This window comes from Peromyscus maniculatus, chromosome 9 (genome assembly GCF_049852395.1).
Source record: "Peromyscus maniculatus bairdii isolate BWxNUB_F1_BW_parent chromosome 9, HU_Pman_BW_mat_3.1, whole genome shotgun sequence".
Taxonomy (NCBI): Eukaryota; Metazoa; Chordata; class Mammalia; order Rodentia; family Cricetidae; genus Peromyscus; species Peromyscus maniculatus.
In genome coordinates this window covers 28,125,552-28,142,438 of record NC_134860.1, presented here as the reverse complement: position 1 = coordinate 28,142,438, position 16,887 = coordinate 28,125,552, and the positions used below count along the sequence as shown (strand labels likewise).

General features: G+C 42.8%; 1 protein-coding gene across 7 annotated transcripts in view; it reads right to left on the bottom strand.

The window, feature by feature from the left end:
• Fhit (fragile histidine triad diadenosine triphosphatase) overlaps nt 1-16,887 on the bottom strand; it is a 1,536,882-nt gene that overhangs the window by 1,336,369 nt on the left and 183,626 nt on the right. The window contains exon 1 of one of the 7 annotated variants that reach the window (XM_076544521.1): nt 1,486-1,574. The exons of the other annotated variants lie outside the window; for them this stretch is intronic. The gene's annotated coding sequence lies outside the window, so the exon portion shown is untranslated. Of the gene's footprint in view, nt 1-1,485; nt 1,575-16,887 lie in introns of those variants that run through there. 7 annotated transcript variants of the gene reach the window in all.

The window sequence follows — 16,887 nt, the reverse complement described above, 5'->3', positions numbered from 1 at the left end:
TGCAGCTTAGAAGAGGCATGTTGATCCCAGAGACCATCTCCCCACTTCCCTGTCCCACAGTCCTGGAATACAGGCACATGCCACTGTACCCAGGGTTGGACGTGGGGGCTGAGGGGCAAACATGTGTCCTCATGCTCACATGCCGAACTTCATCAGCTGAGTTATCACACCGGCTTCGGTTGTTTCTCTTTTGCCACACTTGAAGGTTTGGGTCTGATCTGTGTCACCAGCTCAGCACCATCAACGTGGGAACGCCTAAGGTCTCTCTCTCCAAGCTCGTGGAAACAAAGACATATTTTACCAAGTGAGAGTGTTCTTATCTTAGAGGTAATTCAGCTACAGCACTGTGAACTGCAGGTCACAGAGCCTGTGTATAAAATGTCATCAGCTGCCTCAAGGCCAGTGTGAGTAAAGACAGCCCTATGAAAGTTGGAGCGAATGTGTACTCCGAGAAGACTGAGAGCCAACACCTGCAGTTTATTCCCTGGGGACCACCACCGACTTCGATCCTGCCACAGTTCAGGCAGAAAACTGCAGTGAGATGACCTTCAGGGAACTAAATCAACAGCGCAGTAAATCAAGGCACGCCAGGTTTCCGGGAACTCACAGTTCAGCTGCTCATAGCAGGTGGATGAAACAAGGAACATCATTTTCATGAGTCTAGACACAGCACTTTCGAGTTACCAACTGAATGCTGGGAGCCCAACCCTAGGGGCACTCTGACATTACTTTGTTCATTCAGTCGTTCTTTCATTCAACAAGCGCATACTGAGGACCTTCAGGAGTCAAGAGCTGGGTCTGTGCTGAAAATGCCTGGGGGGGGGGGCACCATTGTGTGACCACACAGAAGGTCACAGCTACAGCTTTCACCAACTCATGGCTCCCCCATAACAATGCATAAATCTTTTATGTCATATATTTCACCATTTAGGGTGTGTGTGTGTGTGTGTGTGTGTGTGTGTGTGTGTGTGTGTGTATACCTGTGTACCTAGAGGTCAGTGGCAGATGTCTTCCTCAATTACTGTCAACCTTACTATTTTGAGATGGTGTTTCTTACTGAATCTGAGGATTACCAACTGAGCTAGCATGACTGACCAGCCAGCTCCAGGGATTCTCTGGTCTCTGCCTTCCCTGCGCTGGGATTAGAAGCTCTGGATTCCTTGCTTTTCATGTGGATGCTGGAATCTGAATGTGAGTCCTCATGACTGTGCAACAAGCACCTTACCGAGTGAGCCATCTCCCCATCACTGGGTGTTGTTGTTGTTGTCATTTGGAGGTTTTGTTTTTATTGCAGTTTGTTTTCAATGGGGTCCATATCACCCAGGCTGACAGCAACTTGTACCCCATGTCTACTGAGTGCTGCATCCATAAGTGTGTACCACCAAACTGTTCTCCACTACTGCCATCCACCCTACCATCACAATGTCTGTCCTTCCAAATCACAGTAAAACTGACAATGAACTTGGTAAAATGCCCAGAACCCACCTTATATGCATCACCATCTGTTGAAATGAGTCCAGTGTAGTCTTTATTGCCTGCAACCAAATAACTAGAGTTGATTATGATATACCTTAGTTAATTGGTCAGGAAGCCTGAGAAACCTGGGCTGTGCTTTCATCTCTATATTCAGTAAGCTAATAACCTCTGGAAAACTTATTTAAACCAGTGGACTTCATCAACTATAAGATTAAATTGTTCCCAAAGGCTTAAAATTTCATGAATGGCATAAAATACCAAATATTTTCTTTCTTAATATTACCCAAGTAAAACTGTAGATATATCTCTTGTAGATCATTTGTCTAGCATTATATGTGTAAGAGTGTGTGTATGATGACCATATATATCATATATATAATCATATATGTCAGATATATATATGTATATCATATGATGGCTGGCTCATAATTTTCACATAAACAGAAAGGGCAAGGCAGCCACTAACCAGCATCAGTTTCTCTCTGCACATCCTCTAGGCCTGGGAGATGCTCAGCGTGTGTGTGACAAGTGATGAAATCTCTCTCATGCAGAAAGGCAAAGCCAATGGCAGGCTGGCAAACAGCCCTGTGTTTCAAAGTTGCATGGAAGCAAAGCCTGGGTCTGTGGGAGGCACACTCCTCAAGGGTGCTTCAGAGGGCCGGACAAAGCCTGGCTCTCTGCCTGGACTGTCCTGTTGTGTAATAGCTTTCCCTTCCTAAAAGCAGAAGCAGTGGTCTCTGTGAGGTATCTTCTAAACAACAGTGTTAAATTATTAAGACTGGTAAAGAAAAGAGAAAGATTTAAAAGTTTCATCCAAAAGTTACAAAAGTACTGTTGGGAAATTCCGTGAAGTTTATTAGGTCAATCTGGGCTCTAATATACTCAGATTATTGATTTAAACCTGTAAGAACAATAAATCACAGTGGCCAGGGAGGCACCTCCAGCTCAAAGTGGGAACACAGATCAATTATGAGAGTTCTGCATGTCCTCCTAGCCCGCCTCTCTCTGTCTCTGTCTCTGTCTCTGTCTCTGTCTCTGTCCCTCTCCCTCTCCCTCTCCCTCTCCCTCTCCCTCTCCCTCTCCCTCTCCCTCTCCCTCTCTCTCTTTGACTACCCAGGAAAGTGTTCTGAGCTGGAGGGTGGAAGCGTGCTATGAAATGCCACCTTCTGGATATGACATGGCTACCTGCACAGAATCCAGGCAGCTACAGTTCTAGTGCAGACAGGGTGGGTGCTCCCCAAGTCCCACTTCTTCATGAGGAACTTTTGGAAGGGAGAGACATTCCTCTTATGGGACGCTGCACTGATAGCTTCCCTGTGCTCCCATGGGTTGCATCACACCTGTGAATACACGGGCATCACTCAATGGACTTGGGAAGAAAGACAGAAAAAGAGAAAGAGAGCAAGGGAGGGAGGGAGAGAGATGAAATGGGGAAAGGCACATAGGGACATGAGAGGATATGGGGAGGACAGGAGGACAGAAATGGGAGTAGATGGTAGCATATTTCATTGTATACATGTATGAAATTATCAAAAATAAGCAAAAATAATTTTAATAAAGAAAGAGTGTTTATTATCTGTTCTAGAGTCAGAGCACTTGGGTTCCAGCCCAAGATCCACCCATAGCGTCTGTAGCATGACTTCATTCTTTTTGATTCTGAATCTCTGAAACAGGGAACACAGTAGTGTTTCCCGAATCCTGGAACACATAACACTGGGAGAATTAGGTGATGCCAGATGGTATATAAGCAGGCTCTCAATGTCAACAATTGCACATTTAATTCTAAAACATTAAAATGCATGTAATAAGCATGGCAAGCTAAAGAACAGTGTTAAAGAAGTCCTTGTTGAGGTAATGAAAAGGTGAATTTCAAACTGCCCTTGGTGAAGAGAAAGTTCTTTGCAGAATAGATGTCTATGTAATAAATGAAAAAGAAATGACAATTAGAATTGATGCCTGCAATTGCGTCATGAAATGATGTACTCCAATAGCAAGCATCAGTGAAGAGATGAACTCACTAAACATATCTGTGGCCTTTTAAAATGGAAACGTCAAGTTGTCACCTGCCAAACCTTCAGATGACCTGTGGCTTCACTAACTACACTAATGGATGCCACACAAGTAACACCCTTCAAGAACTCATGCCAAGAATACTGTCTAGGTCAAATCCAGAGATAACCCCCATGATAGGCAATAAAGTGGGTGGAGAAAATAGTTGATGTCCCTGGATAAGAGCAAGCCTGAGTCTCCCCAGAAGAAGGTGCTCTGCCTCCGTGGCAGGTCCACAGCAGAGGTAGCAGTGGGACTGTCCCAGCTTAAGAAACTACCAGAGCACGTTATCATAAAGCAGCACACAGACCTTGTCTAGAGGCAGAGGAGGAAGGAAGTAAAGGAGGCTTAACAACAGCCTTTTCCAGGAAACTGGGAGGCTGCACTGAGGAGCAAGAGCAGACAAGAACAAAGGAATAGTTCATCTTACTCCACGTGTCCAGATGTACTGTGCCCAGATGTTTTAAACCACATGTTTCTGAAAACATCAGGGAATGGTGAACTGATGGCTATAATTTGCTTTAAAATACTTCCAAAGAGAGACAGGAAAGAGATGGGAAGAAATAATAGAGAAAATATACAAAAACATTTATGATTATTAAATCTAGATATGAGTTCAGGTGCAGGGCTCCAGCCAAATGAAAATGCACAGCCTCTTACTCTTGAGTCACAAGAATTTCTACACAGTAGCCACAGAGCACAGGCAGTGTGTATGGGGGGCAGGCTTTGTGCATCCTTCAGTTTGTGAACTACAAGATATCTACACATGAAGTCATCATCCCTGAAATCAGAGGGCAAAGCAGAACAGGGACTGCTTGTACTGAATGCTGTCCTCCTGGAAAGCAAACCTTTGCCGTGTTAGAAAGCCTACACAATCCCATCGCCCAGTCCAGACTGGTAACCCAGCCAGGAGGTAACACGAATCAGCAGGACAACTCAGAGATAGGGCCTCCTCTCCTGCACAGTACTTCCGGGTGCCCCTCCCCCACGGCGGGTACCTGCAGCGCCTTGGTGTGTACACTGAACCCTACAGGATGCAATTCAGTGTACTTCTCACCTCACAGAGGTTTGACCCCACTGTATTAAAATTGACAGCACTGTACAGAGTCTATAGCTCCTGATGTGTAGACACCAACTCTGTGCATGATGCCAGCTCTCTGGAGTCTCAATTTACTGAGCACTATGGGGCCTTCTTTACTTGGGTTCTGTCATGAGTATTAATCAGCCTTTCCCTGGTCAGGATATGGTCTCCAGGTTTTCAGGAATCTGACAAACTCACAACTGCTGCAATCCACATTTTTCTCCTAAAATCAAGAAAATATGCACTTAGTTTATAGACAAGTATGATTTCCTAGTGAGGAAAAAAGGAAAAGAAAACTGCACCTAATTCTAGGCTCACTCATCTTCTTCCACATCCTTACTTTGAAAGCAAAAGTTCTGGGCCTGGGTTTGGGTATTTTATTGAGGGAGTATTTTTCTTTTTTCACAGATAAGAAAATGTATATTATGACCTAAAACAATCCTTTTTAAACATAACTGTAGCTGGAGTTTTCTCCAGTCCTGCCTGGCCCACAGTCAGGACAAATCTCTCTCAACTGCCAGTCCTGCAGTTGCTCAGACCCAACCAAGTAAACACAGAGACTTATATTGTTTACAAACTGTATGGCTGTGGCAGGCTTCTTGCTAACTGTTCTTATAGCTTAAATCAACTCATTTCTATTCATCTATAAGTTGCCACATGGCTTGTGGCTTACCGGTATCTTTACCTGTTGCTTGTCATGGTGGCAGCTGGCAGCATCTCCTCTCTCCGCCTTCCTGTTTTCTCAATTCTCCTCTCTGGTAGTCCCGCCTATACTTCCTGTCTGGCTACTAGCCAATCAGTGTTTTATTTATCGAATATCCACAGCACATAACAAAGGTAAATAGTGATGAAAAGAATGAGAATTCAAGAAGCATTTGAGAGTTTTTGAGTACATAGGGAAGATTAGTCAGCAAATTCATATATTCTTTTTTCCAGACACTTGCTCTTATGGAACAGACCCACTTGTGTGGCCATGTCACTGAGCTCAGCCTAATGGCATATGTGCCAATTAGAGTTAATTCCTTTACAAAATGCATGTGCCTTCCTGCTCTCTCTTCCCCTTCTGCTATCTAGATGCAAATAGCATCATGGGCCTAGGGGAAGGCAGAAACACAAAATGAGAAAAACCTGGACTCCTAAATCATCCCCAGAGGAATGCTCCTTTGCCAGGAGTAACAACACCAGGCTGCTCCATGAATGAAGATGAGCTCCATTCTGTTTTGGCATCATCGCATTTTACAGTCTCTATACTAAAGACTTTAATGAACAAAACAAGTTAAGCAATAGAATTCCACGTCCTACCTTGGACATTTGTTATGTTAGAAGGATGGAAGCTGAAGACTAATGAGATTGAAACCTGAATACTTCAAGAGGAAAATGGAAGAAAGATGAGAATGGAGATAAGTGGACACACAAAAGAAACACAACTGACCATCAGTTAATATTTTATTTTATATTATATTATTATTTTATATGTATATAAGTGTTTTGTCTGCATGTATGTCTGTGTACTGTATATATGCCTGGTGCCCATGGATCTGAGAAGAGGGTACCAGGTCCCCTGGAACTGGAGTTACAGACAATTGAGAGCTGTCTTGTAGGTGCTGAGAATGAAATCTGTGTGGCATGATTCTTAAAGAGTCTTATTAATAAAAACAAACCTGGAGCCAGGTATTGGGGTGAATGCTGAAAGATCAGAGAAGCAGAACAAACCACAGCTTTCTCACCTTGCCAATTCCTCAGCTGATCCCATTTCCTCAGACTGGAAGCCTCTGAGTTCTCATCCAGAATGAATCTCAGCTGAGCTGTTGCTCAAAAGCCTAAAAGCTTAACCAGCCTAGTTCCTCATCCTCATACTTTAAATACCTTTCTGCTTTCTGCCATCACTTCCTGGAATTAAAGGTGTGTGTCACCATGCCTGGCTGTTTCCAGTGTGGCTTTAAACTCAGAGAGATCCAGATGGATCTCTGCCTCCAGAAGGCTAGGATTAAAGGTGTGAGTGCCACCATTTTCTGGCCTCTGTTTCCAGTGGCTGTTCTGTTCTCTGACCCCAGATAAGTTTATTAGGGTACAAAATATTTTGGGGAACACAGTATCACCACAAACCTGAAAACAGAGCAAGTGCTTTTAACCACTGAGCCATCTCTCCAGCCCCAGGTTTATTGTTTTTAAGGTAGCATATTGGTATACAGGAATTAGCTACACCATCCTTCTTAGTTTTGTGTGTTTTTGACATTTTATTTAATACAATTTAAACAATGAAAAATAAGATGATGATGGTGGTGGTGATGATGATGATGATGATGATGATGACAATAGGGTAAGCAATTCCTGCTGCTCTAAAATGGGAAATCGGAGGAATTCAAAATATTAATGACAAAATAAGCCAAAACATTTATGTTTGAAAATTAAAAGCTCAAGAAAAAAACTTCATTGATTGCAAATTTGACCTTATTAGAGATTCCTTCACCTGAAAATTAAAAATATAATAAGGAAACATATACTCGGTTGATATTCTTTATTTCAGGGTAACCAGATGCTTAATAAGTTCTTCCTGAATTCCATGTCATAAATGCAATAGGAATGAAGAATTAGAGAACTGCTATTTTGTAACTCTTGTTGGAACAAGGCATTCACCCAGAATGAGGCCATTATCTTGATGGGCAATGCATGTAAGCTTGATGGGTAGACAGTATGACAACACATGTAAGCATGAAGGCTCGATAATGTGACCACACATGAAAGTATGATGAGTGGACGGTCAGACAAAATGTTAAACATGAAAGCATAATGGGTGGTCAGTGAGACCATACATGAAAGCATGATAGGTAGAGAGTGAGATCACACATGTAAGCATGATGAATGGACAGTCATTCCAATGTTAAATAATGTAAATAAACAGTGAGACCACACATGTGAGTGTAATAGGTAGGTTATAAGACTGCACATATAAAGTATGATGGGTGGACCATGAGACCACACATCTGTAATGGGGCACTTGATATCAGAAGGGGCTCAGAACATCTGAATCTACTAATTCATTATATCTTTGCTTAAAGAGACATACATCAGTATGTGACATTTTTTGTACTGTCATGTAAAAGTACATTCAAAGTGCCAATTATGAAGTCTTCTGGATTATAAATCTCTATAAAATCTAATCAAAGCTGTAAATAAGATGCCAGGGCACAGAGATGATGGAACTCAGGCTGCATTCTCCTTGATGTTTGAAAGCATACTGCAGCAGGAAGGTTTCCATTCTTCACCCTTCCCTCCTGAAACAGGACAAAACAGGCCACAGACTCTTGTGTAAGACAAGTCCCTGGAAGAACCCTTATCTCTGGAGACATGAGGACAAGAAGCATTTGAACAAACAAATGGGCCCTGCTGAGTCCCTCCAGTATACCTCAGACTGTAAACTTCTTGTCACATTTTACTATTCCCTAACTATCTACTCCTTTACCAGACTTGGTATAAAACTACACATATTTCCTTACTGGAAGATGCTCTATGGCACAAAAAATCAAATGAATTTGTTTTTTAATATGCTTTTTTCTTGATAAAGTAACTTTTGGCTCGTTTATCCTCAGCCATAAACCTGAGATGGGAGAGAAAAATGACTCTTATTTCTACAAAAGAAAAAGCTAAATACTGACATGCAATCGGTAACATATAGCAAACTATCCAGTTTCTCCCACAATACACTCACATCCATTTCAGGGATCTGACACTCAGCCTTTGGATGTCCTTATATACACACAGGCTACAGCAACTTTGTTCCAACTTGCCTAACTAGGGTGATTATGTGATCACAAATTTCAATATATCTGGCTGTCAAAGATTAAAATATTTAAAAAAAATGCACTTCAAAAATCTATAAAGAAGGGACTGGAAAGATGGGTCCATGGTTAAGAGTGAATACATCCTTGTAGAAGACCCGAGTTCATATCCAAGCACCCACATCAGGCAGCTTCCAATCACCCACAGCTCCAGATCCAAGAAATCTAGTGCAGTCCTTGGCTTCTGTAGATATGGTGGTTTTAAAAAAACATGTCCCTCAAAGGAAGTGGCAGTGTTAGGAGGTGTGGCCTGGATGGAGGAAGTGTGTCACTGTAGGTACAGGCTTTGAGGTTTCTTTTGTTCAAGCTTCCCTCAGTGTGATAGTCAGTCAACTTCCTGTTGCCTGCAAGATATAGGACTCTCAGCTCCAGCATCACATCTGCCTGGACACTACCATCCTCTCTACCATGATAATAATGAACTGAACCTCTGGACTGTAAGTGATTTACAGTTTCACACCCTCAGTTAAATGTTTTCTTCATAAGAGTTGCCATGGTTATGGTGTCTCTCCACAGCAATAAAAACTTAACTAAGACAGCAGGTACACGTGCGCACACACACACACACACACACACACACACACACACACACACACTTGCACCATGGCATACCCATGCAGACACATAAATATAAAAAATGTCTGTGAAGAAAAATAAGAGAAAGTTAGCTGTGGTGACAAACACGTGGAAGAGCATGAGGTTTCCGCACCTTTGAGCGACCCCTTTTTTGCTCTGACAACACCTTTCCCTGGTCTTCCTCCTGAGTTACTTTTAGTTTCCATGTTCCACTGGCTGAAAGGCTTCCACTTTTTTCTACAAGTTGGATATTTAACAAATGACAGGCCCTCAAGATGTTTTTGATAGATGTTTGTTGTATGAATAATAATTATGCAAATTTTAAACCAAAAAAGAAATATAACACAGACAAAGAGGTAGAGAATGTCTAAAGCCCTTCTGTACATAGTTTCAGAAGGCAGTCTGAGAAAATTTATCAAGGAGTTGTGTGTGACCCTTTTCCAAAGCAGAGTCAAAATTCATGAAGCAAGGAGAAAGTTATACTGCATGAAATGATGAGTGAGAAGCACATCTGCTCTTAGGAGCTGCTCTCCATGTAAAGGTTCTGGTAATTTCCATACACCATCAGAAAATAAAAGCCCAAGAAAACAAGAAAAGGAGGGATATTATCTTTGAGCCTCAATATAGTTCTTTTCAAACCCCTGTCCTGAAAGAGCCATATAAATATATGCATTAAATGGTAGTATCCTTGTATTTTGTTTCCTCACATTCCTTATGGTGTCAGGCATATGAAAGGCACTGAGTCATCCATCAGTCATGACAGACATCACTTCACTTCTTGACTTTAATTACATCCCAAGTACCTCACTTGGTTGATGCAGTGCCATGCAGCTATCCCTCAACATCCCAGTGCACACTGCAGTGTAGGTACCACCTTATGGTCTCACGATGGAGTACAAACCTGGCAACTGGTACCAGCCCAAGCAGTATCACATCTAAAACTCATACTGACGGCAACGGCAAGATAACCCTTGAGCTCATCTTTTTAAACTAAACACAATAATGTTGTACAAACAATCCATGATGAAGGTTCAAGGTGTGCGTGTGTGTGTGTACACATACACACATCTCCAGTATGTCACAAATAAGTATGTTTACAAAAATGCAAAGGAAAGAGCCTCCCCAACTGATTATCCAATACCTAGTGGTTAGCCCTGAGATCATTCACATACAGGAAATGTTATATGGACTGAGGAGGTTGTATTTATGTATCTAGATGTATTATATGTATATGTATTATATTTACAACTGATATATAATTGCAATCAATTAAATATATAATAATATATAATTGATCAAAGATTCATGTGGGAGGGCTCAGCCCACTGTGAGTGGTGGGCAAGTGGTCCTGAGTTGTATAAGAAGGCAATCTGAGCAAGCTATGAAGAGCAAGCAATAAACAGCATATATATATAAAAGAGAGGCCATGAATTTAGAAATGAAAAAGTGAATGTGAGGGGTGGAAAGGAAAGAGAGAAGGGGGAATTATGAAACTATGTTATAATTTCAACATAAAAATTATAAAATTTAAAAGTATAAAGAAAGGGAGTCTCTGGAAAAAGAGAAAAATAAAGGAATTCAATGTAAAAGTCCAAATTTGTTATTATACTCAATAGACAAACTTATTCTGTTAAATTATATGAGTTTCTAAACCTTTACTCTCAATTTCTGGGCTTAATTTGTCACACAATGGCGCCAGGGTGGGAACAGCATTTTTAGTGGCGCTTTGCTACATTAAATTGTTAGCTCTATGCTCAGAGCAAGTGCAGTTTACACAAGGTTCCCAGGCTCTCCCATCTACTGAGAGGCTAATTATTATTGTAGATGCTAGTTAACCTATTATTTGAGGGGAAAAAATAAGATGATTGTTAGCTTTTACGTCTATCCTAAAAACGACCCCACCATAAGCATACTATGTCAGAAACATAAATGGATGTGTTTCTGTCTTTCTGCAATATCAGAATCCATTCAGCAACAATAAATTCATGAGTGATGCCAGTTTCATTGCATGCAATTTACCAAGTGTGCTGGTTAATTTGTGTCAATTTGACATAAATTAGTAGTCACCTGGGAAGAGGAAACCTCAGTGAAGTAATTGCTTCCATCAGACTGGCCTGTAATCGTGTCTGTGGAGGCATTTTCTTGATGAATAATTAATATGGCACAGCCCACTGTGAGTGGTATCATCCCTGGGCAAGTGGTCCTGAGTTGTAAATGAAAGCAGGCTGAGCAAGCCAGTAAGCAGCACTCCTCCATGGCCTCTGCTTCGGTTCCTGCCTCCAGGTTCCTGCCTTTGATTCTCTGATTTCTCTCCATGACAGAATGCAATTGGAAGTGTGAGCCAAATAAATTGTTTCCTCCCCCAAGTTGTTGTAGGTTCCTGTGTATTATCACAGCAACAGAGAAGCAAAAGTAATCCCAGGTAAACAGGACACTGGATCATTCCAGTTTCCCTTAGCATGACTGCAGGTAATCACAGATTCGTTTTTCACCATCCATATTACTATATTAACTCTCAGATCACATATTATACATCACACAGATACATGTGTATTATATGCACCACACACACACACACACACACACACACACACACACACACACACACACATTTGCAGTTCACAGAATGGCTACAAAATAGTTTAAAAGGCCACAGAGATCAAGGTCTTATTGAAGGCAAGGCTCAGAGATGATACAAAAGCCAGGAGAGTCACTTCAGGGGGCCAGATGAGGTCACCAAGAGTTCAAGAGGAGAGCTGCTTGAGACACAGAGCCGGGCAGCAGGGCTGGGCCTTGGCGAAGAGGCATGCTGCAGCTGCACAGATCTTCCAGGAGAGGACAGTCAGACCAGGTTCCTACAGACAGACAAACGGGTGGATTGACTGTAACCGCGATCCAAGTGGCCACGTCAAACAGTGGGGACCCTGCTGAGCTCATCCCTAGGAGTTCTCTGATGTTCCCGGAGGTCAGATGACATTGGGGTGAGGCTGCAGACTGCAGTGATCTCCTGTTGGCTCAGTTTTATGTTGTCCAGGTGAAGATGCTGCAGCCTGTGTTGTTCTGCTGTGCTTGGTAAGTTCGGGACCTGGTTTTCTAACATGGACTCAGTATGATCACGTCTTCCCAAGCCACTTGCAGAAGTTTCTAGGGGCTGCTTTGAGAAGTCACATACCACCCAGTGCCTCATGAGTGGAACTGGACAGGTGGGTGTCTTTTCTGCCTCCAAGTTCACATTGAAAATGAAGCAGCCAGGGCTCCGCCTGAAGGCCACTGTTTCACACCACTTAGAATGGGGCACAGCCTGAGACCAGATACGAGTTTCAAAGTCAACAACAACACAGGACTTAGAAATGTATTTGATCAATGTTACACTTTAAAAATGGGAAGCCCTGCACTACCTTCTATCACCAAGAGAACACTAATAATTGGGAAAAGGGCCCAAGAGGACCAGGCACGCTTGGCTGACCCTCCCCTCTTCTACAGAGAAAGACCAGTTCTCTGATCTGTCCTGAAAAGTGAGTAGCTGCTGGGAAACTGAAAAATAAGTCCTTAAGGTATCTCAAATATAAGGTGACACACAGAATTCTTCATCCTGCCATGCCTCTTGAGAAGTTCTCAGTTAAATAACAAAAGTGGCATGCACAATACATTCACACAAATATGTCCTGGGAGGGAAGGAGGTAGAAAAAGTGGATGAATCTTCAGATGTTTTTCTAAATGTACCCTAGAGTCCCAAGTTAGGCTTTTTATTCGTAAGCTGCCACAGCTCCTGTGGCCTTGGCATGAGGTGTGTCAGGCCCACACTCTCTAGCCTCTCAGGAAATTAATGATGGAGGGGAAGGAAGGACATAATGTAGAGGAGAGAAATTACTCAATGGAGAGTCAGCAATCCAGAGCAAACCCAATTTGAAGGAAACAATTAGAAAATGGCCCAGGTCCCAAATCAATAAGCGGAGGTGGCTGTGAGCAGTGAACATAATGGCGATAATGAGACTGAACTGCACGTAAGCAAAGCGCTGGGCCTGGGGCACTCCTCGGTGGCCCTCTGGCTGAGGAGCGGGTCATCCATCAGGAGGCTGGAAAAGGCAAGTCTCAACAGGTGTCTGCTGTCCAGCCAGGCACTGATGTCATCACCAGTGTGGTGTGGCTTCCCAAATCTGGTGAGCAATAAAGTCCTCACAGCCCGCCTCCGTGGGCCTGCGCACAGTCCCAACAGGAAGAAGATCTCTTGCAAAATATGCAGTGTCCTCCAAGAGCTTTGGAAGTGAACCTCCCATTAGCTCTGATGGAGGCCACACTCATAAATCCCTCCAGCTCTGAGCTGCGCAGGTGTAGTTCAGTAATGTGGCTGTAATTGAGTAATGTCGACTCAATATAATTTGTAATGTTTTACTAGCAAATTATCTAATTTTTTTTCCTGCAAAAATGGTATCTGTGATTCCATGTAATAAATCGTTTTAAAGGCTGACACACACTACTTATATACAGATATTTAATTGATGGAAATGTTAATAGTCAAGTCAGCTAAGAATTGTCTTAGCTGGTTCTTTATATATTATTAACCTTTTACACATAACAAGCTTTCATTTTCAACCAGGAAATGTTTTGGATGTGTGACTCATGGTCCACAAATACTAGAACTCTCCAAAGCAGTGATTTCCTTCCCTGCACTGTTCCTTACCAGTTCCCCATGTTGTCACCTCTGAACTGACGAAAAGGCCTGTCTACTGAAGACTGAGTGTCTCCTCTACCATATTGTTGTCAGTGAGTGGCCTATATCCCCTCAAGGCACAGCCAAAGACCCCTCCTAAAGAAATCAACCAAACCTTTCTCATGAACCTTCCCAGACCCACAGTAGAATTACTCTCCTAAGCCTATACTCCTGCCCATGGTATTATCCAGAAACTAGCTTTGGTGCCCTCACAGATGCCACTTTCAGTCCACTGCCCTCTGTTAAGGCCCACTCATTCTTGGGGTTCAATGTCTAGCTTCCTCAAGGATAACTTTCCCTAACTTACATTAAAGCATAGCCCACACACATTCTGACACTCCTATATTCATTTCTTTCCTTTTGCTGATCATGGTTGAATCTGTCTCTCCTACTGAGACTACGCCATCAGTGTAAGATTATTTCAAAGTCTACTGGCAAGCAGATAGCTCTCCATATCTGAAGGAAGAATTAATGAGTGAGAAAGATAATGACTTACTGGATGAAAAACTCTGTGTGTTTTCCTTTCCTTCCATCTGTCCTGTCTACCAGATGGTGAACATAATAACATGTGTGTACATGGAGGGGAAAGACTACCTGACATGTGATGGAGAGGTTCAAGTCTCAGATGAGCTAAAATGAATTTCTTTTACTGCTGATTAGAATTACTCTCGGTCTGACCCAGAGGGAATTCAGTCTGAAGCTTATGGTGTCTTCCTCCATTACCTGCTGTCTATCCATTGGCCCTCATCAAGCTGCTCTCGTGTGCCGGTCACTGGCAGGATATCCCGGGACAGATTAAGTACCAAGTATTCTACAGTTTCCTTGCTGACCTGATTGTATGATTGCAATTCTGTATTCATGGTATGCTGGAGGGTCATAGATGCTGTCCTCAGGGAGTTTAAGGTCTAGACAGTAAAGAAGTAAACAAAGGAAAGCTGTCTTGGACTGGGGATCTGGTTCTGTGTGTAAAGCACAATGTGAGGACCTGAGTTTGACTCTCTAGCCCATGTAAAGCAGGACACAGCAGTGAACACCTGTAATGCCAATGCTCCTTTGACAAGATGTGAGCAGAGATAGGAGAGGCTCTGGGAGTGGAGGGCCAGCTAGCTTGGCATACATAGCAGTATACAACAAAGAAGTCCTTTTTGAAACAAGGAAGAACTTAAGGACTAACACCTGAGGTTGTCCTCTGACCTCCACAAATGTTCAAGGGCACATATACATGTACATGAGCATGCACACACACACACACAGAGAGAGAGAGAGAGAGAGAGAGAGAGAGAGAGAGAGAGAGAGAGAGAGAGAGAGAGAGAGAGAGCTTTCCTTATGGTAGCCACCAGAAATGGCCTCAATCGAGACTAGAGGTGTTACAGTGGAAAAAAAAGCAGATTTGGGTTGAGAAGGTTTTAGACAGTCCTGTCATGAGTAGACTGCACTTAGGGCAATAGCAAAAAGAATACTGGGTTAAAGAGCAAGGATCTTCTTTCCTTGGCTCAACAGATCTTTGTCAGCTCCTATGTGAGGCAGTGAGAATTCTGTAGTACATAACTCTATGCCCACTTCCATTTAATGCTGGAAACAGATTGTGGCAAATAAGCCACAATGCTGAAGGTGATGAGTATGGGGAAAGGAACATGGGCAGAGCAAGAGGATGACCTAACAGGAGTGCTCCTCAAAAGAAGGTTTGCATTGTAAAGGGTGATGTATCTCTAATTGCCTTCTCGGCTTCTTTGTCCATTGTATATAGGAGGGCTACTGATTTTTTTGAGTTGATCTTGTATCCTGCTATGTTGCTGAAGGTTATAAGCTTTATTAGTTCCTGGATGGAATCTTTGGGGTCACTCAAGTATACTATCATGTCACCTGCAAATAGGAAAAGCTTGACTTCTTCCTTTCCAATTTATATCCCCTTAATCTCCTTATGTTGTCTTATTGCTCTGACTAGAACTTCAAGTACTATATTGAATAAGTATGGGGTGAGTGGACAGCCTTGCCTCATTCCTGATTTTAGTGGAATTGCTTTGAGTTTCTCTCCACATGAGAAAAGGAAGAGCTAAAGAGGCCCACAGAAATCCACAAAGATATCCCCACAAAAGACTGCTGGCAATGGTCGAGACACAGCCGGGACTGACCTACTCTGGTGATGGGATGGCCAAACACCCTAATAGTTGTGCCATAAACCCCATCCAAGGACTGAGGAATCTGGATGCAGACATCCATGGCTAGGCCCCGGGTGGAGCGCTGGGAGTCTAATTAGTGAGAAAGAGGAGGGTTTATATGAGCGAGAATTGTTGAAACCAAGGTTGGATAAAGCACAGGGACAAATAACCAAATGAATGGAAACACATGAACTATGAACCAAAGGTTGAGGGGCCCCCAACTGGATCAGGCCCTCTGAATAGGTGAGACAGTCGATTGGCTTGATCTGTTTGGGAAGCATCTAGGCAGTGGTACCAGGTCCTGGGCTCGTTGCATGAGTTAGCTGTTTGAAACCTGGGACTTATGCAGGGACGCTTGGCTCAATCTGGGAGGAGGGGACTGGACTTGCCTGGACTGAGTCTATCAGGTCGATCCCAGTCCTCGGGGGAGACCTTGATCTGGAGGTGGTGGGAATGGGGGGGTGATCTGGGGGGAAAGGGAGGGGGCGGGGGAGGGAGAGAGCAAGGGAATCTGTGGCTGAAATGTAGAACTGAATAGTATTGTAAAATAAAATAAAAAATAAAATAAAATAAAAAAGAAGGTTTGCAGAGGAGGACATCTCATGGCAATGACTTCAAATAGCGGTGCCAGTGATGAAAGTGAGTCAGCCATGCAAAGCCTTGTCAAAACAGCATTCCTAGTGAACAGATGAGCATGCAATCCTGTACACAGAGGAGAGGTTACTGATCCACATTTTTTTCATGGCAAAGTTTGGGTTCTGGTTTTGTTTTGAGAGTCTTACTATGTAGCTCAGGCTGTCTTGGAACTCATTATGTAACCCATTCTAGCCTTGAACTCAGAATCCTTTTGCCCCAGCCTCCCAAGTGCATACAGGAGCATGTCACCATGGATAACTCTTTCAATATTTTTATTAGACTTTTGAAATTTTGCTGTTATTTAGATATGATTCAGAAAAATTCCAGATATGTTATGAAACAGATTCATGCCACCTGAGA